At 42.3% G+C, this 23,758-nt stretch overlaps 1 protein-coding gene across 1 annotated transcript in view; it reads left to right on the top strand.

Annotated features, from left to right (window-relative positions):
• LOC106091669 (uncharacterized protein DDB_G0271670) overlaps positions 1-23,758 on the top strand; it is a 219,055-nt gene that overhangs the window by 183,272 nt on the left and 12,025 nt on the right. The window lies entirely within an intron of this gene.

The following is a 23,758-nucleotide window of genomic DNA, read 5'->3' as shown; positions in this document are numbered from 1 at the left end:
GCGTGTGTGAACTCTTCAACTCTTTCATGCTAACCAACCAACCATAGGTTGGGAAATAATTACATTTATGCCATGTGTTGTTCATGCCATTACACTTTTCCTTGGTTAGCCGAGGAACAGTGTTGCCGATTAAACAATAACCTGTAACAGTTTGCAAAAAAATAAAAAAAACAAGTAAAAACGTGCTTAGTTCGGCCGGGCCGAATCTTATATACCCTCCACCATGGATCGCATTTGTCGAGTTCTTTTCCCGGCATCTCTTCTTAGGCAAAACAGGATATAAGCAATGATTTGCTCTGCTATTAGAGCGATATCAAGATATGGTCCAGTTTGGACCACAATTTAACTATAGGTTGGAGACCTGTGTAAAATGTCAGCCAATTCGAATAAGAATTGCGCCCTTTGGGGGCTCAAGAAGTAAAATAGAGACATCGATTTATATGGGAGCTGTATCGGGCTATAGACCGATTCAGACCATAATAAACACGTATGTTGATGGTCATGAGAGAATCCTTCGTATAAAATTTAACGCAAATCGGATAATAATTGCGACCTCTAGAGGCTCAAGAAGTCAAAACCCAAGATCGGTTTATATGACAGCTATATCAGGTTATTGACCGATTTGAACCATACTTGGCACAGTTGTTGGATATCATAACAAAACACGTCGTGCAAAAATTCATTCCAATCGGATAAGAATTGCGCACTCTTGAAGCTTAAGAAGTCAAGACCCAAGATCGGTTTATATGACAGCTATATCAGGTTATGGACCGATTTGAACCATACTTGGCACAGTTATTGGATATCGTAACAAAACACGTCGTGCAAAATTTCATTCCAATCGGATAAGAATTGCGCCCTCTAGAAGCTCAAGAAGTCAAGTCCCCAGATCTGTTATATGACAGCTATATCAGGTCATGAACCGATTTGTACCATACTTGGCACAGTTGCTGGATATCATAACAAAACACGTGGTGCAAAAATTCATTCCAATCGACTAAGAATTGCGTCCTCTAGAGGCTCAAGAAGTCAAGACCCAAGATCGGTTCATATGGCAGCTATATCAGGTTATGAACCGATTTGAACCATACTTGGCACAGTAGTTGGAAATCATAACAAAACACGTCGTGCAAAATTTCATTCCAATCGACTAAGAATTGCTCCCTCTTATTGGCCGATTTGAACCATACTTGGCACAGTTGTTGGATATCATAGCAAAACACGTCCTGCAAAATTTCATTCCAATCGGATAAGAATTGCGCACTCTAGAGGCTCAAGAAGTCAAGACCCAAGATCGGTTCATATGGCAGCTATATCAGGTTATGAGCCGATTTGAACCTTATTTGACACAGTGGTTGAAAGTAAGAATAAAATACGTCTTGCAAAATTTCATCCCAATCGGATAAGAATTGCCCACTCTAGAGGCTCAAGAAGTCAAGACCCATTAACGGTTTATATGACAGCTATATCAAAACATGGACCGATTTGTACCATACTTGTCACAGTTGTTGGATATCAAAACAAAACACGTCGTGCAAAATTTCATTTCAATCGGATAAGAATTGCGCCCTCTAGAGGCTCAAGAAGTCAAGGCCCAAGATCGGTTTATATGACAGCTATATCAGGTCATAGACCGATTTGAACCATACTTGGCACAGTTATTGGATATCATAAAAAAACACGTCGTGCAAAATTTCATCCCAATCGAAAAAGAATTGCGCACTCTAGAGGCTCAAAAAGTCAAAACCCAAGATCGGTTTATATGACAGCTATATCAGGTTATTGGCCGATTTGAACCATACTTGGCACAGTTGTTGGATATCATAGCAAAACACGTCCTGAAAAATTTCATTCCAATCGACTAAGAATTGCACACTCTAGAGGCTCAAGAAGTCAAAGCCCAAGATCGGTTTATATGGCAGCTATATTAAAACATGGACCGATATGGCCCATTTGCAATACCAACCGACCTACACTAATAAGAAGTATTTGTGCAAAATTTCAAGCGGTTAGCTTTACTCCTTCGGAAGTTGGCGTGCTTTCGACAGACAGACAGATAGACGGACGGACATAGCTAGATCGATATGAAATGTCGCGACGATCAAGAATATATATACTTTAAGGGGTCTCAGATGAATATTTCTAGTAGTTACAAACAGAATGACGAAATTAGTATACACCCATCCTATGGTGGAGAGTATAAAAACAAAAAGTTTAAATCATAGAATTAGAGCGCACAACATGCCGATAACTGACTTAGGTGCACGTCCATAGTGGCATGGGGCGGATTAATATTCGAACCCTTATTTCCAACATATTCTAGGTTAGGTAAGAGTGGCAGTTCTTTACAGACTCACTTAGACAATTTTAAGTCCATTGTGATACCACAGTAGCGACAGACCAAGGCTTCTGGGGGGAATCGAACCCACGTCCCCTGCACTGGCAATTCAAGTACGCTACCAACTCGGCTACTTAACATATCCGAACCTAACCTAAATTATAAAAAATTTCTATCAAATTTGGTTTAAACAGCTCCCGCACGCTTCGTGTTTTGTTTCACCATCAAACATCTTCAGTTTGGTCTCTAACCATGAATCGTCTCACAAACGAACAACGCTTGCAAATTATTGAATTTTGTTATCAAAATGCGTGCTCTGTGAAGAAAGTTCATCGGGCACTTCTTCCATTGAGCGACGAAGCTCATTTTTGGCTCAATTGGTATGTAAAAAAGCAGAATTGTCGATTTTGGAGTGAAGATCAGCCAGAAGCATTGTAAGAGCTATCAATGCATCCAGAAAAACTCACAGTTTGGTGCGGTTTATGGGCTGGTGGCATCATTGGACCGTAGTTCTTCAAAGATGATGCGAATCGTAACGTATCTGTGAATAGTGAGCGCTACCGTGAGATGAGATCCAACTTTCTTTTGCCCAAAATGGAAGAGCATGACATGTGGTTTCAACAATACGGTGCCACATGCCACACAGCACGCGCAACAATGGTTTTATTGAGAGGCGGGTTCGGGGAACATTTTATTGCACTTTTGGGACCGGTCAATTTGCCGCCTAGATCGTGCGATTTTTCACCTTTAAGCTATTTTTTGTGGGGCTATGTTAAAACTCATGTCCATACAGACAAGCCCGCTTCAATTGACGCATTGGAAGGCAACATTGAAGCCTTTATTCGTGAGATACCGGCCAAAAGATTAGTAATCTACAATTCAAAAGATTCGCCCAAAGCTCTGGTAGTTCGAGGATTTTAGGGAACTGAAACTTCTACTCCTATATGCTAACAACTAAATTTCCCCTGAAGATTCCATTAGGAAACAAGGGATACTTCTCTCACATACATGAGTACAATTCGACTAAATTATAAGCTCAGTGTTAAGGGGGTTCCGTTTTTATGCCTCCTCTACCGGCGTCCGCATAGCGACACCATTTGGTAGAGAACTTTTAAGCAGAATACCATAAAAGCCTGCGTTAGTAAGGGGATAACCACCGCTGAACATATTTCTGATGTTTAAGCCGGGCTTTTGAACCCGGATATGATAACCTCTTCGTCACGTCGGCCTCCCCGATCGGCACCACCGTCTCTAACTCCTTTTAATCTCCACATATTCTGCAGGCCTTCTTTTTACAGGCATTTTCGAACGGTGTTTAGCAGTGCGATACCTCTTTGGGGAGATGGTTTTACTTGGCCTATTACCTCACAAATGTTGCCAGCATTAGGAGGGGATAACCACCGCTGAAGATTTTTTGTGAAGTTCTCGCCAGGCGTTCAGCGCCATAGGCGGACATGCTAACCTCTGCGCTACGGTGGCCTCCACGAAGGGGATAACTACTGCTGAACATTTTTCTGATTTTCTCTCCAGAATTCGAAACCAGGGGTTCAGCGTCATCGGTGGGCCTACTAACCTCAGCGCAAAGCCATTGTACTTTATTAGCCCTAAGAAAAGTGTCGTTCTTCTGAGTGTCAAACTGACTATCATGGCCTTAACAACGTTGAAATCAATTCTCCTACTGACAAGCTCGCACAGGGTAGCTTCGTTGCTTTTGTAGCATGACTTTTCTAAGCTACCCATTCCCGGCTATCTTGTCATTTTCCTCATGACAGGATCCCAGCAAAGCCGAATTCAAAAACTGGCATGTCTGGCCTGGCAGTCTCTTCCGACCGATCCACAGTGGGAGAAAATCGAAAAAACTAATAAAAAATATGCCGTGTGAGAAAATTATGCCCGAATTTTTTTCCAAAATACCCCTTTTGGGCAAAGTTTTGAAATTGGCATTTTTTTGGTAAATTTGTTGTGGAGGCTACAAATCCTATAGAAGCCCCGAAGGAGTAGGCGTCTTTCATATCTTTCTGAACCATGAACTGCCCGGACACATCCGCCTAACATAGACAGAGGGTGGACTGAGCAGGTGCGGGCTATATCACGATGTTGCCCGATCTTCGAACTTAACCTGCCTATGGACAAACACGAATCTGTGCAAAGTTTCAATATCTCTATTTTTATACCCTCCACCATAGGATGGGGGGTATACTAATTTCGTCATTCTGTTTGTAACTACTCCAAATATTCGTATGGGACCGCATAAGGTATATATATTCTTGATCGTCGCGACATTTTATGTCGATGTAGCCATGTCCGTCCGTCCGTCCGTCCGTCCGTCCGTCCGTCTGTCCATCCGTCTGTCCGTCCGTCTGTCCGTCCGTCTGTCCGTCCGTCTGTCCGTCCGTCTGTCCGTCCGTCTGTCCGTCCGTCTGTCCGTCCGTCTGTCCGTCCGTCTGTCCGTCCGTCTGTCCGTCCGTCTGTCTGCCGAAACCACGCTAACTTCCGAAGGAGTAAAGCTTGCCGCTTGAAATTTTACACAAATACTTCTTATTAGTGTAGGTCGGTTGGTATTGTAAATGGGCTATATCGGTCCATGTTTTGATATAGCTGCCATAAAAACCGATCATGGGTCTTGACTTCTTGAGCGTCTAGAGAGCGCAATTCTTATCCGATTGGAATGAATGTTTTGTTATGATATCCAACAACTGTGCCAAGTATGGTTCAAATCGGTTCATAACCTGATATAGCTGTCATTTAAACCGATCTTGGGTCTTGACTTCTTGAGCCTCTAGAGGGCGCAATTCTTATCCGATTTGAATGAATTTTTGCACGAAGTATTTTGTTGTGATATCCAACAACTGTGCCAAGTATGGTTCAAATCGGTCTATGACCTGATATAGCTGTCATATAAACCGATCTTGGGTCTTGACTTCTTGAGCCTCTAGAGTGCGCAATTCTTATCCGATTGGAATGAAATTTTGCACGACGTGTTTTGTTTTGATATCCAACAACTGTGCCAAGTATGGTTCAAATCGGTTCATAACCTGATATAGCTGCCATATAAACCGATCATGGGTCTTGACTTCTTGAGCTTCTAGAGGGCGCAATACCTATCCGATTTGGCTGAAATTTTGCATGACTTATTTTATTCTCACTTTCAACAACTGTGTCAAATGAGGTTCAAATCGGTTCATAACCTGATATAGCTGCCATATAAACCGATCTGGGATCTTGACTTCTTGAGCCTCTAGAGGTCGCAATTATTATCCGATTTGCCTGAAATTTTGTTCGACGGATCCTCTCATGACCATCCACATACGTGTTTATTATGATCTGAATCGGTCTATTGCCTGATACAGCTCTCATATAAAACGATCTCTCTATTTTACTTCTTGAGCCTCCACAGGGCGCAATTCTTATTCGAATTGGCTTTATAGGATCGGAGATGGATATTTCGATGTGTTGTAAACGGAACGACCCATCCTTCGGTGGATGTGAACATAGGGCATCAACAAGCTCTGTCTCCCTCTAACTTTATGGTTGGCCTAAGCCTTGGCTTGTTTCGACGATATATGGGTTGTTTCCAATTCTTTTTTCTCGTACAGCGGAGGTGTTTCTCGGGTGTCCTTTCTTTCGCTGTCTTTGCGGATTCCAGAGTAGGACATTTTTCACTATACCATCGCTTGATCGGCGTAGGATATGAGCCAACCAAATCCAGTTTACCTTCTGGATTTCTAAATCGACAGGGATTTCTACACCAAAATATTGCAATTTCTCAATCGGTTTGGCAACACTGCCTTCAATATCGAATATCTCCTCTCCCTGCGCTATTTTGGCTTAGCTGACTGAGCTCAGTCAGTGCACATTTCAGCAGGCAATTGAATTGAGTTTCCTTTTTCCGTTTTATTTCACAAAACACTCACACATACACAATGATACCTTTTAGTGTTGTCTGTGTGTTGTTGGTAAAAAGCGTCAGAGTGTTTATTTTGTGTGTCGTTTTCTCATTCAATCGTTCTTTGGCTCATTGATGTGAGTGTTGCGCCAACTGTTGTTGGTTGTTGCTGTTGCTGTTGCTGTTGCTGCCATTGCACAATTGAATTAGTTATAATTGCTTTAAGTATGTGCAAAATGGAATTAATCGAGGTGAAATACTTGCACATCCACACAAACCACGTGTTTCCTTTGGTTTGCACTCTCTCGCTCTCTCCCTCTCCTCGCTCGCCGAATTCCCCGCTGGCCTTAACCACACCCGGGAATAGTGGTAATTGTTAAGTGCAGTTAATGGTGTGACATTATGTTCACTCGTTTGTTTCACTTCCATCGATGATGGCGTTTACCGAGGATATGTTGTAGGATACGGAAATTCTCAAGTCACCAACACACACAACGACGATATGTGAACAGCGTTGGTTGGTGGTTGATGTAAAGAAATTAATGCGGTTAGATGCTCTCTTTACTTGGCAACTGCCATTTTAACGCTTGTATTAATGGGTAATTTCATTTAAATGCAATGAGTCGTTGCCAAACGGAAACGATTGGCAGGATAGTTTAGGGAGTCTTATGAAGATTTTTTTAAGTTAAAAATTCATTGTTAAGTTAAACATCTACGGTTTAAAATGACATTGATTTGCTTTTATAGACAACTATTGGGTGTAGAATGATTTTTCCTTTAAAAGGTTTCTGGCATAATTGGTTTTCCAGTTGTTGTAGGCCACCGTAGCGCAGAGGTTAGAGGCCTGGTTTCGAATCTTGGCGAGATCATCAGAAAAAATTTTCAGCGGTAGTTTCCCCCTCCTAATGCTGGCAACTTTTGTGAGGTACTATGCCATGCAAAACTTCTTTCCAAAGAGGTGTCGCCGTTCGGACTCGGCTATAAAGAGGAGGCTCCTTTTCATTGAGCTTAAAACTTGAATCGGGCTGCACTCATTGATATGTGAGAAGTTTGCCCCTGTTCCTTAGTGGAATGTTCATGGGCAAAATTTGCATTTGCAGCTACATTTTCATGTGGAGTTGGCGATCCTCCTCCTGAAGGTGACCAAGCAAAAATTTGGGCAAAATTTGCATTTGCAGCTACATTTTCATGTGGAGTTGGCGATCCTCCTCCTGAAGGTAACCAAGCTCGTTCTGGTCCAAAGGACCGATCGCAGCGGGAACAGGGAGGCCATTGGTTATTGAAAGGCGCTAATAACTCGCCTTGTCATTTCGAGCATCATAGGTACTCAGTATTTGTGCAAGAGCCGGTGCCAGCTGGTTTCTCACTGAGACTCTCCGCTCGATGCCACTGATTGTCCTCGACTGCAGTTGCAGCGACTCCATATGGTGCATTCCACTATGCGCAACCTGTGAACGCGCTCGCAGCTAAGCTTCTCGTGACAGCAATGAAGATCACACAGATCGGACCTCAATGTTTCAGCCTGTGTGGGGCTTACAGCTATTCCGCGCTGGGAATGTAATTAGTAGTTGGATAAGGTAAGAGTGGCAGTTTTTTAAAGACTAACTTAGACAATTTTAAGCCCATTCTGACAGTAGCCACAGATCAAACCCTCTGGTGCGAATTGAAACTTTCAACCCCCGCACTGGCAATCCGAGCAACTTGGCTACCGGGGAATTGAGATTGATTCATTGAGAATATAGGGAAATTGGGGGAACTATTGGGTTGCCCAAAAAGTAATTGCGGATTTTTCATATAGTCGGCGTTGACAAATTTTTTCACAGCTTGTGACTCTGTAATTGCATTCTTTCTTCTGTCAGTTATCAGCTGTTACTTTTAGCTTGCTTTAGAAAAAAAGTTTAAAAAATTATATTTGATTAAAGTTCATTCTAAGTTTCATTAAAAATGCATTTACTTTCTTTTAAAAAATCCGCAATTACTTTTTGGGCAACCCAATAGTACCTCGATGTATTATAGGCTAGCAATTTTTGTCTAAAAATCAAAGCGTTTCACCGAATGACCTTGAAAATGTTATTAAAGAGCGTTTAGTTCGGCTGTACCTAATCTTTGATACCCTCCACTTCATTGAGTGGAAATTTTGAAATACATATGTGGGAGATATCAATCAATTTATGGACCGATATGGACCGTACCGACCGACCGTCATGGTCGGGTGCATCAGCCTATAAAGGCCTGTTGCGGCCTCAAGAAGCTAAAACGGACCATCGATTTTTATAGGAGCTCTATATATAAACATGAATTGATGAGGTTCATTAACAATGCCAACCGACCTACATAAACAATGGGTTCTCATCCGATCAGTATGCATTGACCGCAGGTGGTCAAACAGGGATAATGAATGGGTCTTTTATGGGCCAAGACTTTAAATCGAGTGATTGGTCTATGTGGCAGCTATATTCAAATCTGGACCGATCTGAGCCAAATTGATGAAGTATATTGAAGGGCCTAACACAACTCACTGTTCCAAATTTCAGCAATATCGGCTAATATTTGTGGCTTTTATGGGCCTAAGACTCTAAATCGAAGGATCGGTCTATATGGCAGCTATATCCAAATCTGGACCGATCTGGGCCAAATTGACGAAGGATGTCGAAGGGTCTAACACATCTCACTGTCCCAAATTTCGGCGACATCGGACAATAATTACGCCTTTTATGGACCTAAAGCCTTAAATCGACAGATCGGTCTATATGGCAGCTATATTCAAATCAGGACCGATTTGAGCCAAATTAAAGAAGGATGTCGAACTTCCTAACACAACTCACTGTCCCAAATTTCGGCGAAATCGAACAATAAATGCGCTTTTTATGGGCCCTAAACCTCAAATCGAAAGATCGGTCTATATGGCAGCTATATCTAAATCTGAACCGGTCTGGGCCAAATTAAAGATGGATATCGAAGGGCCTAACAGAACTAACTTTCCCAAATTTCGGCGACATCGGACATTAAATGCGCTTTTTATGGGCCCTGAACTTCAAATCGAAAGATCGGTCTATGTGGCAGCTATATCGAAATCTGAACCGATCTGGGCCAAATTAAAGATGGATATCGAAGGGACTAACAGAACTCACTTTCCCAAATTTCGGCGACATCGGACAATAAATGCGCTTTTTATGGGCCCTGAACTTCAAATTGAAAGATCGGTCTATATGGCAGCTATATCCAAATCTGAACCGATCTGGGCCAAATTAAAGATGGATATCGAAGGGCCTAACAGAACTAACTTTCCCAAATTTCGGCGACATCGGACAATAAATGCGCTATTTATGAGCCCTAAACCTCAAATCGAAAGATCGGTCTATATGGCAGCTATATCTAAATCTGAACCGATCTGGGCCAAATTGAATAAAAGATGTCGAAGGGCCTAACACAACTTACTGTCCCAAAATTTCAGCGAAATTGGACAATAAATCCTTCTTTTATGGGCCCAAGATCTTAAATCGAGAGATCGGTCTATGTGGCATCTATTTTCAAATCTGGACCGATCTGGGCCAAATTGCAGAAAAATTTCGAGGGGACACAACTCGCTGTCTTCAATTTAAGCAAAATCAGATAATTAATGTTATTTTTATGGGCTTAAGGCTTTAAATCGGCGGATCGGTCTATATGGGGCTATATCATGATATAGTCTGATATAGATGTCCGATATCCGATATATGGTACAGTGAAACGGTCTGAAGGACTTTGAGAATCCTATGTGGGATCCGGATCGTGAGAAGATGAGGTTATTAGTGTACAAGAGTGATTTTGTAAGTATGGAACCTAAATACCTCTTTGACTGCCAACATTTATACGTTGCTCTAATCGGTGCCTAGGGTAAGGTTAAGTTAGGTTAGCGTGGTAGTCTTTTACAGACTCACTCAGACAAATTTTAGTCGAATATAAGTCCAAAAGTTGTACAAACTGATAATCCTATTTGGGTGAAGTTTTGCAACTAAATTATATGCATGACTGCCAACATTCTTGCTGGTTGTTGTTCCAATCGTTGCCTTAATTGTATATAAATTGGTCTTCCGATATACCATATTAATGAGGTAGCATAAACTCGAAAACTTTTCTTTTACGTGAACAGAGTACTAATTCCGTTCACGTGACGTAAACCCTGAAGTTACAGTCCAGGACACTACGCACCCTAGAACCCCATTCATAGTCTGGGATACCTAAGACAGAAATTTGTCTGTGGCAAGAATAACCATGCCATTCACGTTAGCATATACCCTGAAAATATCAAAAAATTTATCGAGAGTTCCATCTACAACAAGAATCCACAGAGGGAGTGAGAAATCCCTGCCCTAAGGTGTTATCATAGTGACACCCACTCCATACTGGGAATAACCTTCTTATGCAAAACCAGGTTCCTTAACCAGCTTAACAATCCAAGGCTAAATAATTTTCTCTTTTTTCCCTCATAATAAAACCTACCACTTCCACATTTTATGGAAATTTTGATAGCCTTATATGCACTTTACAAGTCAAATTCTGTGACCTCCGCTCCGCTGCGCCTTCTGTAACTCTCTAATATCTTTTTGGGGTGGGGACACTTCACCCTGAATGCGGATATCGAATTCGTGCCATTTTAGCCTATGACGCTGAACGCGTTCGAATCCTGGCGAGAACTTCGGACAAAGCGGTGCCCCAAAGAGGTGTCGCACTGCGGGACGCTGTTCGGACTCGGCTATAAAAAAAGGTCCCTTATCATTGAGTTTAAACTTGAATCGGAAAGCACTCATTGAGGTGTGAGAAGTTTTGTCCTGCTCGATTCCTGGAGTTTATAAAAATAAGGGTAATGAGAAGTGATCTTTAGGGGAGGGATAGCACCTCAGACATTTCGACTCAAATATGCATATCAAATTTGTGCTGCACTCTAAAATCCCTTTAATTTGAGCCCCATATTACCATGGCCGATAAACATGAACCGTTTGGAGGGTGTTTTAGGACTGGGGCTGCCACCGGCACTTTTCACTGAAAATAGAAGTTCAGTTAAGGGGGTGCTTTAGGGCGTACCCTTAAACACTTGGCTGCAAAATTGGATATCGAATTCGTTTTCTGTTCTCAAATACCTTTCATTTTAGTCCCATTGTGTCATAATGGGTCAAAGAATCTATTTGAAGTATATTGAGAAGGAAAAGCTCCACCTAGACTTGAACGCAAATTTTTATGTCATATTCGTAATCTACTCTCTAATGCATTTCATTTGAGTCCCATATAACCATGGTCGGTTAATATGCCCCTGTGGGGGTATTTGGGGGTGGGCGACCTCCCATTACTTGAACCTAATGTTTCATGCCATATTTGAAATCTACTGCCTAATACTTTTCATTTGAGTCCCATATTGACATGAACTTCAAATATATATCTGTTTAGAGGAGTGAGTTTTTGGATTGGGGAGAACCACTGGGTATTGGACCCAAATTTTAATACCACATTCGTTTTCTGGTCTCTAATACCTTTCATTTGGTACCCTTGTTGTGCCCATCGAAACACTTTCGGATATGGGTGGCGTTTTTGGGGTAAGGGGGAGCGTCCGCCCGCACCCGATATCTAAAAATGTTTTCTTCGAGACAAAGGTACACAATCTATGCAAATCGGTTCAGCCAAGTATCATATAGTCATAATGGGTCTAATGGCGTTCGATCTGACTTTGTATGCCAGATTCGAAATCTGCTCCCGAATACCTTTGATTTAAGCCCCATATTGAAATGAACATCCAATATGTCTGTTTGAGGGAGTTGTGGTGTTATAGCGACCCGCTGGGTACATAAACTCAAATTTGAATACCACGTATTGTATCGTAACGTATTCTACTCTCCAATACCTTGCATTTGATATCTTTATTGTCCCGATCGGTCCACTTTTGAATTTGGGTTGTATATTTGGCATAAGGGGGAGGGTACGTCCCCCTTCCGATACCGAAAAATTATATGGCCTATGTTTCCTTCCAGACCAACCTACACAATGTGCAAAAATTTGGAGAAAATCGGTTCTGCCGTTTTTCAGTCGGAATACGGAAAAAACAAATCGAGTCCCATATATCCGTGATTGACTAATGCGTTCATTTTGGGCGTTTTTGTGGGGGTGGGGTGACCCCCTATACTTCGACATGAATTTGTATGCCAGATTCGCTAACTACTCCCGCATACTTTTCATTTGATACCCATATTGTCCTTATCGCTTCACTTTTAATTTTTGGGGTAACGATGGAGTGTCCGCCCCCTTCCGATATCAATAAATTCTAAAGCCTATTCCTACTTCCTGACCATATTCTTAATCTACTCCCGAATACCTTTAATTTGAGTCCCATATTGTTATGATCGTCAATTACACCTATTTTAAGGGGTTTTGGGGCTGGGGAGGCCCCCCAGGTACTTAGACCCAACTTTTATTATGAAATTCGTACTCTACTCTTGAATATCTTTCATTTGAATCCCATATTGTCCCGATCGGTCCACTTTTATTTTTGGGTAGTACTTTTCGGGTAAAGGGGAGGGTCCGCCCCCTCTCTCGATATCAAAAAATGATATAGCCTATTCCTACTTCCTGACCATAATCGTAAACTACTCCCGAATACCTTTAATTTGAGTCCCATATTGTCATGATCGTCAATTACACCTATTTTAAGGGGTTTTGGGGCTCGGGAGGCCCCCCAGGTACTTAGACCCAACTTTTATTATGAAATTCGTACTCTACTCTTGAATATCTTTCATTTGAATCCCATATTGTCCCGATCGGTCCACTTTTATTTTTGGGTAGTACTTTTCGGGTAAAGGGGAGGGTCCGCCCCCTCTTTCGATATCAAAAAATGATATAGCCTATTCCTACTTCCTGACCATATTCGTAATCTACTCCCGAATACCTTTCATTTGAGTCCCATATTGTTATGATGGTCAAACAAACTCATTTTAGGGGTTTTGGGGCTGGGGAGGCCCCACAGGTTCTTGGACCCAACTTTTATTATGAAATTCGTACTCGACTCTTGAATATCTTTCATTTAAATCCCATACTGTCCCAATCGGTCCACTTTTATTTTTGGATAGTACTTTTCGGGAAAGGGGGAGGGTCCGCCCCCCTCCCGATATCAAAAAATTATATAGCCTATGTTTCCTACCAGACCAACCTTCACAATCTGTGAAAATTTCAAGGTAATTGGTTCAGGCGTTTTTGAGTCTATGCGGAACAAACAAACAAACCGACAAACAAAGACAAAATGAAAATCGTCTTTATCAAGTAATAGGGCGAAAGTTTAATTTTGAAATGCTGTATTCTGATTATGATGGACAGACGGAAAGATTGACTGAAGGATATGTCTAAAATAAGCCATTACCTAACCTCCATTACCCATTACCCAAATAAGCATTCTCTTATATATCTTCTATCTAATGGTCATTGATGTGAATTCCAATGATTCCAACACGAATAACCACACAGACTTAATTGATCTTTGTAATCAACCATCCAATGAATTTTACGCCCCATTTTATATCTTCTAGAAATTTGTTGGATTACCACCCATTAATATCCCTGTTTAAGCCTACATGTAATCATGGAATGGTAGCAACACACTGAACATCCACAACAATTATTTACTAATTTATCATTGTACTCTAGGCATAGTACATGCTTCGAGTAAATATTTAGAGGGGGGGATTCATTCATTGTCCTTCCAACATAATTACATTGGTGTATGTGTGGGCTCGCCATCACATATCGCATAGGCCATATGACACCGTATGGTTCCGTATCAATACAAAGATGAGTGTACCATGGCAGTTCAATGTTCGTTGTTACCATGCAGTGATACAACATGGAATGAACCTACATTAATTACTGCTCTTACACTTGAATGCATGTGGAGTGTAGTGTGGAGGACACTTCATTATTTCTCTCCGCAATTGATTTTCCCCGAATACCCATATGTGGGGCAAACACAGAATCCTTGGGGATATGCTTGACTTGTGTTATGATTAATCACAATTCACTGCACTTACTGGGAATATTGCTCACTTTGGATTTCCATACATACATCGATGACTTCAATGCCAAATATGTTCGACATGTTGTTACTTATGTTGGATGCATATTTTGAAATGGCAACAACGCACATTTGTGGCAACATGTCAATAATGTGTTGTGAGATACCAGCATATTTTCTACTTAGCAGTTGAATAGGATAATGGTTTGAAGGGAAAATAAACTTTTATACCCACCACCATAGGATGAGGGTATGCTAATCTAGTCACTAGGTTTGTAACACCTCGAAATATTGATCTAAGACCCCACAAAGTATATAAATACTTGATCGTCTCAAATTTCTGAGTCGGTCTGGTCATGTCCGTCCGTCCGTCAGTCGAAATCACGATAGCGGTCGAATGCGCCGATAGCTAGCCGCTTAAGGTCCTTGGGGATTGAAAATGCGCCATATCGGTTCAGATTTGGATATAGCTCCCATATAAACCGATCTCCCGATTTGACTTCTTGAGCCCTCGGAAGGCTCAATTTTCATCCGATTTGGCTGAAATTTGGAACAAAGGCTTAAGTTATGACTTCCAACATCCATGCTAAGTAGGATTCAAATTAGGTTAGTTTAGGTTGAAAAGAGGGTGCGGATTTTAATCCGCCCCATGCCACTATGGACATACACCGAAGCCAGTAATCGGTTTGTTGTGCCATCCAAATACAACAAAGTAACCCCAAAAAACAAAAATTTTTAGTTAGGAATTCCGTGCTACTAACAAAATCCTTAATTGTTTTCAATACCACTCCCCTAAGTTGGTTCATGTCTGATATTGTGTCAACACCTAAGTACCGGTATTTGTTCGACGCGAAAGCCGTGCAATGACATAGGAAATGTTCCAACATCTTATAATCTTCCCCGCATGCAAAACGCATGCTATTACTTGCCGCACCGATTTTACATAAGTGAACTCGCAGTCCTATGTGTCCCCTTATGATACCAATAGCTATACTGACCTCTTTCTTAGTTCCGTTCGGTAATAGCCTCGTCTTTTCACGATCTGGATCCACCCATAAGATTTTCGTCGTCCTACCGACCGTTTCGCTGTTCTACATGGTCGCCCACTCCCTTAGCTCGGATTGCGTCAACCCGAAGGCTTCGGGTTAACCAAATTTGTTGACGGTAGTCCTCTGGCCTTCACCTGATAAATCGTCTGCCCTTCCATTCCCCATTACTCCGTTATGGCCCGATACCCAAACGATGCGGATTTTGCCATACTTTTTTTCTTACACAGCAAGATTGTCTTTTACTGTCCGTAAAGATAAAGTTCACGCTTGACGTCATCGCGCTAGTACCACACCACCTCACGCATTCCGTGATCGCCCGGTTCTCCGCCTGCAGGACCGTATTATGGTCAGGCGGTCTAAAACAGATCTCAGTCCCTGGCTTCTCAATGTAGACCCATAGGCCCGCTCTGTCCTCTAGCTATGATCCATTCGTGTAACATGATTTTCTAGATGGCAATACTAGGGTTCCGTCAATTCAAGACTGCGCCGTTGCCAGCAGAGCCTCGCACTCGATCTCAAGGTATATCTCAGGTATCCAATCGGAAACCTCCCCCCTTCCATGTTTGCTATTGTCGCCTCGATTATACCGCGATGGTATGAGCTACTCCCATCCTCAATACATTCTTCCATCGCCTCAAGTCTAATAGTTGCAGTGGCTGCCTCACATTTAATCTGTATGCCAATGGCTCGGATATCTAGAATAGTCTCCAGTGTCCTAGTGGACGTGGTCCTCATCGCTCCGCCTGTGCCAAGACAACATGTTCTCTGAACTCGTTGTATGGTCTTTATGTTGCACTTTTTCCCCATAGCAGTCCACCCAACTACTGAGCCGTAAGTAAGTATTGGCCTGATCACGCTCCTGAAGAGCCAGTGGGCCATCCTCGGAATCAGGCCCCATTTCGAGCCTACGGCCCGTCTACATAATGCCCAAAACTGTGTGCCTTCTGCAAGACCCTTTCGGCCCTTCTGCAGAGCTGTTTCGGATCCTTACCCCTTAGAAGTATTACAACATCAGGTTTAAATCCCTCCTCAGTCAGCATCCGTAATAGGTCATTTACGGTTGTCATCCAAAGGAGTGGCGATAAAATGCCTTGTGCCACTTTCTCCCTCAAATTTATGTCATGCGATACACAATTTATCCACATGTTCCATAGCATATGGTCCCGTAGCACAGAGGTTAGCATGTCTGCCTATGACGCTAAACGCCTGGGTTTGAATCCTAAATATTTTTCTAAAAATAAAAAAAAAAACAAGTAAAAAGGCGTTAAGTTCGGCCGGGCCGAACTTTGGATACCCACCACCTCGGGTATATATGTAAACCACCTTTCATCAAAATTCGGTGAAAATTTCATACCTTATACTCATATACCTCATACCGATCTGAACTATATACGACACGGATGTCGAAAAGCCGAACATAAGTCACTGTGTCAAATTTCAGTGAAATCGGATTATAAATGCGCCTTTTATGGGGCCAAGACTTTAAATCGAGATATCGGTGTACATGGCAGCTATATCAAAATCTGGACCGATTTGGGCCAAGTTGCATAAACATATCGACGAGCCTAACACTAAGCACTGTCCCAAATTTTCCCTTAAGCTATATTCAAATCTGGACTGATCTGGGCAAAATTGAAGAAGGACGTCGAAGAGCCTAACCAAACTCACTGTCTCAAATTTCAGCGACATCGGACAATAAATGCGTCTTTTATGGCCCCAAAACCTAAAACCTAGATATCGGTCTATATGGCAGCTATATCCAAATCTGGACCGATCTGTGTGATATTGCAGAAGTATGTCAAGGGGCTTAACTTAACTCACTGTTCCAAATTTCGGGGACATCGGGCAATAAATGAGCATTTTATGGGCCCAAAACCATAAATCAAGAAATCGGTCTATATGGCAGCTATATCCAAATTTGAACCGATCTGGACCAAATTGAAGAAATATGTCAAAGGGCCTAACACATCTCACTGTCCCAAATTTCAGCAAAATCGGATAATGAATGTGGCTATCATGGGCCTTACACCATAAATCGGAGGATCGATCTATATGGCAGCTATATCCAAATCTGGACCGATCTTAGCCAAATTAACGATGGATGTCGATGGGCCTTACACAATTCACTGCCCCGAATTTCATCAAAATCGGATAATAAATGTGGCTTTTATGGGCCTAAGACCCTAAACCGGAGGATCGGTCTATATGGCAGCTATATCCAAATCTGAACCGATCTGGACCAAATTAAAGAAACATGTCAAAGGGCCTAAGACAACTCACTGTCCCAAATTTCAGCGAAATCGGACCATAAATGTGGCTTTTATGGGCCTTAGACCCTAAATCGGAGGATCGGTCTATATGGCAGCTATATCCAAATCTGGACCGATCTGAGCCAAATTGACAAAGGATGTCGAAGGGCCTAACACAACTCACTGTCCCAAATTTCAACAAAATCGGATAATAAATGTGGCTTTTATGGGCCTAAGACCCTAAATCGGCGGATCGGTCTATATGGGGGCTATATCAAGATATAGTCCGATATAGCCCATCTTCGAACTTAACCTGCTTATGGACAAAAAAAGAATCTGTGCAAAATTTTAGCTCAATATCTCTATTTTTAAAGACTGTAGCGTGATTTCAACAGACAGACGGACGGACATGGCTAAATCGTCTTAGATTTTTACGCTGATCAAGAATATATATACTTTATAGGGTCGGAAATGGATATTTCGATGTGTTGCAAACGGAATGACAAAATGAATATACCCCCATCCTTCGGTGGTGGGTATAAAAAAATCTAAAATAGTCTTAAATCTGTTAAACCGAAAAACTTTAAATCGAGTAGTGACTTCTCCATTTACAATATTTCGGTTTAGAATACTTTCTACTCAAACAGGTGACCTTGAAACTTTAGAACTTATATGAGATGTTCATATTGAAACTGTTAGAAATGCAGCGGATCATTCGTCTGTCTAACGGAGCTTGACTTGAAAAGTAAAGCAAGTAAAGGTGTTAAGTTCGGAGGGTCCACATCTTACATACCCTCTACAATGGACCACTTGTGGCAGGTTCTATGAATGACTTTATATTTAGTTATATCAGGTTATAGACCGGTAAATACTTTAATCGGATAGTAATTGAGCTCTCTAGAGGCTCAAGAAGTCAAATCGGGTGATCACTTTAAATGGGTGCTGTATCACGTAACGGACCGATTTGAACATACTTGGCACTGCTGTTGGAAGTCGTACTCAACTTTACATGCAAAAATCCAAATTGTATAATTGCGCCCTCGATATGTCAAATCGGGAGATTGACATTTTATATGGAAGCTATATCAGGTTATGAACCGACTTGGACCATACTCTGCACTGTTGTTGGAAGTCCAAATAAAATACCTCATTGAAAATTCCAGCTAAATCGGATAAGAATTGCGTCCTCTAGAGGCTCAAAAGTCATGAACCGAGATCGGCTTGTATAGCAGCTATATCAAAACGTGGACCGATATGGTCCATTTACAATCCCAACTGACCTAGACTTATAGCAAGTATTTGTGCAAAATTTCAAGCGTCTAGCTTTACTCCTTAGAAAGTTTTTTAGCTTTCGACAGACAGATAGACGGTCAGAAAAACGGACATGGCCAAATCAGATTAGAATATCACGACGGTCTTATATACAAAAATCAATTTATGTTTGTATGTATATTTCTTTGTGTGTTCCTTATAGACCCAAAAACGGCTTAACCGGTCATTCTTGAAATTTTCACTGATAATGCATAATGATCCTGTGGTGAAAATAGGGTACTAAATTTTTTGATATCTGAAGGGGGGAGGACCCTCCCCCTTACCCTAATTTTCAGAAACGCCAGACCTCGGAGATGGGTGGTGCGATTTAAGCGAAATTTTTGTGTGCTCTCTTATAGTAACATAAAAACAAAAATTTGGTATCCAAATTTCGGATGGGGTAACTAGGGGGGGCGCCCCACCCCAAAACCTACCAAATATATATAAAGACCAATCACGACAATATGGCAATCAAAAGGAATGTATTTAAGATTAGAAAGCGTATCTGATATCCAATTGTCGGACCAAGTGTATGGGGGACCACCCCCAACCCCCAAAATACCCCTAAATCGGACGTATTTACCGACCATGGCAATATGGGACTTAAATTAAAGGTATTTGCGAGTAGAAGACGAATCTGATATCCAAATGTGGGACCAAATTTCTGGGGGTCCTCCCCTTCCCCAAAACACCCCCCAAACAGGAAACAGGACTTATTTACTGACCATGGCAATATGGGACTCAAATGAAAGGTATTTGCAAGTAGAATACGAATCTGATATCCAAATGTGGGACCAAGTTTCTGGGGGTCCTCCCCTACCCCAAAAAACCCCCAAATAGGACTTATTTTCTGACCATGGCAATATGGGGCTCAAATAAAAGGAATTTGAGTGTAGAATACGTATCCGATATCCAAATGTCGAACCAAGTGTTTGAGGGTCCGCCCATCCCCGAGAACATCCCCCAAAGAAGACATATTTACGACCAAAGCAATATGGGGCTCAAATGAAACGTCTTTGGAAGTAAAGCACGAATCTGATATCAATGTTCGTGAAAAGTGTCTAAGGGGCCATCCCACCCCCATAACACCACCTAAATATGACTTATTTACTGACAATTGCAATGTGGAGTTCAATTAAGAGGTATTTTAGAATAGAACAGGAATCTGATAGATATTTTCAGAGCCAAGTCACTGAGTGCCGCCCCATCCCCCAAAACACCCCCCAACCGTACATGTCTGCTACGGAAATATGGGTCTCAAATTAAAGGTATTTGGGAGTAGAGCACCAAGTCAACATTCGGGACCAACTATCTAGGGGACGTCCCACCCCCATAACAACCCCCAACTAATAGGCATTTGCTCTCCATGATAATTTGGATCTTGAAGAGAGTGGAGCTCGATATTGATAGTTTTAAGGGTCCATGCCCCAAAGAGGACAAGTGTTTCATATACCCCCCACACATATATACCGCCTTTGCCCCCACTTTCGGGGCAATGGGTTTGGCTACTCCAATCCACCACCAAACCCAAGAGAATGAGGTAGATATAAAACTCAAACATTCTATGAGTGTGTGTTCTGCACTGGCAGTCAGAAGGAGTTCCACTTTAGGTTCTCAATTTTTTGAGCACCTGTCTGTTTTTTAAAGCGATTTGGATGGTTCAACGGTAGGAACCAGAATGCATCTCCCTTCTTGTGTTCCTGTGGTATCACAATGGACGAAAACGTTTGAGTGAGAATGATGGCAGACTGCCACTTAAACCTAACCTTACATTCAAATTTTAGTGGGCGGGTCCTCCCCTTACCCGTTTTTCAAAAATACCAGTTCTCGGCGATGAGTGGGCGATTTACGCGAAATTTAAATAAAATAAGAGAGTGAAAGAAAGCGCAGCGGAGCGGGCCAGCTAGTTTTCAATAGAGATGAAATTTTGACAAAATTTGAGGCGGAGTTGAGCACTGCGAACCGCTCTCCAACGCCAGCTTAATACTTCGACTCCATCGTGGGTTCAGAGTCGAGGACTAGACTCTGCAGCCCAGGCCCGAAGATTGCCAGGCCAGTGCCGGGATGTGTATCATTTCTGGAATTGAAATGCAACGGTCTCCGATATAAGATCAACGAGATAGTAGATTTTATGAGTCGGAAGAACATATTGGTAGCAGCGATCCAGGAGACAAAGCTAACCAACAGCTGCAACCTACACAGTCGTCATGGTTACAAGGACCGCTTAAGGAGTGAAGGTGGGGGATTGGCTTTCCAGGTACACCATTCCGTGCAGTATAGACGCGTTTCACCTGCACTTGGCGTTAGTGACCTCAACATAGAGTGTATGGGGATAGCAGTCAGGTCCGGAACTGCCGATATAGACCTAAGTAGCGTAAACAAATCGCCGGTAACGACCAGCGAGACCTAGGAGAGAATGCCATGAAAAGTGATGGGCATTAAAGTCTCCAGGCGAACCAGGCGATTATGGCTCGACAGTAGGCCACTAGTGTCGGGCCTGTAAACTTGGTTATTAAGTGGGACACAACAACCACGGCGATTTGTTTACGCTGCCTAGGTCTATAGCGGCAGATCCGGACCCGACTGCTATCCCCCTACACTCTATGTTGGGGTAACTAGCGCCAAGCGCAGGTGAGATGGAGCATAGCTTTGACTGAGCAGATTGAAGGCTCCACGTTTTGCATGATGAACGGTTATGCTCCCACTTGGATTACGAGAGGTGCAGCAGCTCACCAGACATTTCCATTGCATCCCCTGATCTCCCGAGTGACTTAACCTGGCAAGCCGAGGCGTAGCTTTGACAGAGTAGATTGAAGGCTCCACGTTTTGCACGGTGAATGGGGATGCTCCCACCTGGACTGCGAGGAGGTGCAGCAGCTCGCCAGACATGTCCATTGCATCCTCTGATCTCCAGAGTGACTTAACCTGGCACGCCGTAATTTCTTTGGATCTGATCACCTACCCAAAATTCTCACCATCAACCGACCACTCGACTTCATAACCTTTGAGCGCCGGACATTTATCAAGCAGAAGAAGGCGGATTGGGTCGGCTTCAGAGAGTACATCATTCGCCGATTCAGGGTCTTAGACCCGCCGATTTAGGGTTTTAGGCCCATAAATGGCGCATTTATTATCCGATTTTGCTGTAATTTGGGACAGTGGGTTATGTTAGGCCCTTTGACATCGACCTTTAATTTGGTCCAGATCGGTCCAGATTTGGATATAGCTGCCATATAGACCGATCCGCCGATTAGGGTCTTAGGCCCATAAAAGCCATATTTATTCTCCGATTTTGCTGAAATTTGGAACAGTGAGTTGTGTTAGGCCCTTCGACATGCTTCTTCAAGTTGGCTTCGATCGGTCAAGATTTGGATATAGCTGCCATATAGACCGATCCTCCGATTTAGGGTCTTAGGCCAATAAAAGCCACATTTATTATCCGAATTTGCTGAAATTTGGAACAGTGAGTTGTGTTAGGCTCTCAAACATCCTCCTTTAACTTGGTCCAGATCGGTCTAGATTTGGATATAGCTGCCATATGGACCAGTCCGCCGATTTAGTGTTTTAGGCCCACAAAAGCCACATTTATTATCCGATTTGGCTGAATTTTGGGACAGAGAATTGTGTTAGGCCCTCGACATCCTTCTGCAATTTGGCCTTGATCGGTTCAGATTTGGATATAGCTGCCATATAGACCGATCCTCCGATTTAGGGTCTTAGGCCAATAAAAGCCACATTTATTATCCGATTTGGCTGAATTTTGGGACAGTGAATTGTGTTAGGCCCTCGACATCCTTCTGCAATTTGGCCTTGATCGGTTCAGATTTGGATATAGCTGCCATATAGACCGATCCGCCGATTTAGTGTTTTAGGCCCACAAAAGCCACATTTATTATCCGATTTTGCTGAAATTTTGGACCGTGAGTTGCTTTTGGCCATTCGACATGCTTCTTCAATTTAGCCTCGATCGGTCAAGATTTGGATATAGCTGCCATATAGACCGATCCGCTGATTTAGTGTCTTAGGCCCATTAAAACCACATTTATTGTCCGATTTCATCGAAATTTGGGACAGTGAGTTGTGTTAGGCTTTTGGACATTTTTCTGAATCTTGGCTCTAATCGGTCCAGATTTGGATATAGCTGCCATATAGACCGATCCGCCGATTTAGGGTCTTAGGCCCATAAAAGCCACATTTATTATCCGATTTTGCTGAAATTTGGGACAAGGAGTTGTGTTAAGCCCTTCGACACGCTTCTTCAAGTTGGACTCGATCAGTCAAGATTTAGATATAGCTGCCATATAGACCGATCCGCTGATTTAGGGTCTTAGGCCCATAAAAACCACATTTATTATCCGATTTTGCTGAAATTTGGGACAGTTGGTTGTGTTGGGGCCATCGACATCCTTTTTCAATTTCGCCCCGACTGGGCCAGATTTGAATATAGCTGACCGATCTCTCGATTTAAGGTGTTGGGCCCATAAAAGGCGCATTTATTGTCTTTTTATTGTCTGAAATAGAATACACATTTCCTTTTTTCCAAATTTTCCTGCTTTAACTTTCAACAAACCCCTGGCGAACACCAAATTAACCTAATTTAAGACCATCGAGAAAAACCTTCAAAATGTTGGTGAAATGTTTACGACTACCACTGTCGGCATTGACACACAAATTTTGTATGTAATACATTTTGTGAGAGATTCTGCTGCGCCTGTTAGCATCAAAATTTCAAATCTCTGTGCAAAGATGAATGTCCTCAATGTGAAATGCTCATATTTTGTTGAAAGTGGAGCAGGATTTAATGAAAATGTGATTTCTATTTCATTGTCAGCAGCAGCAGCCAGGCACATGACATTAATTCATCCATGTCAGCCGAGCAATGATGCAGCTGCAGAT

This window comes from Stomoxys calcitrans, chromosome 1, assembly GCF_963082655.1.
Source record: "Stomoxys calcitrans chromosome 1, idStoCalc2.1, whole genome shotgun sequence".
NCBI lineage: Eukaryota > Metazoa > Arthropoda > Insecta > Diptera > Muscidae > Stomoxys > Stomoxys calcitrans.
This window is presented reverse-complemented; position numbering and strand designations above follow the sequence as displayed.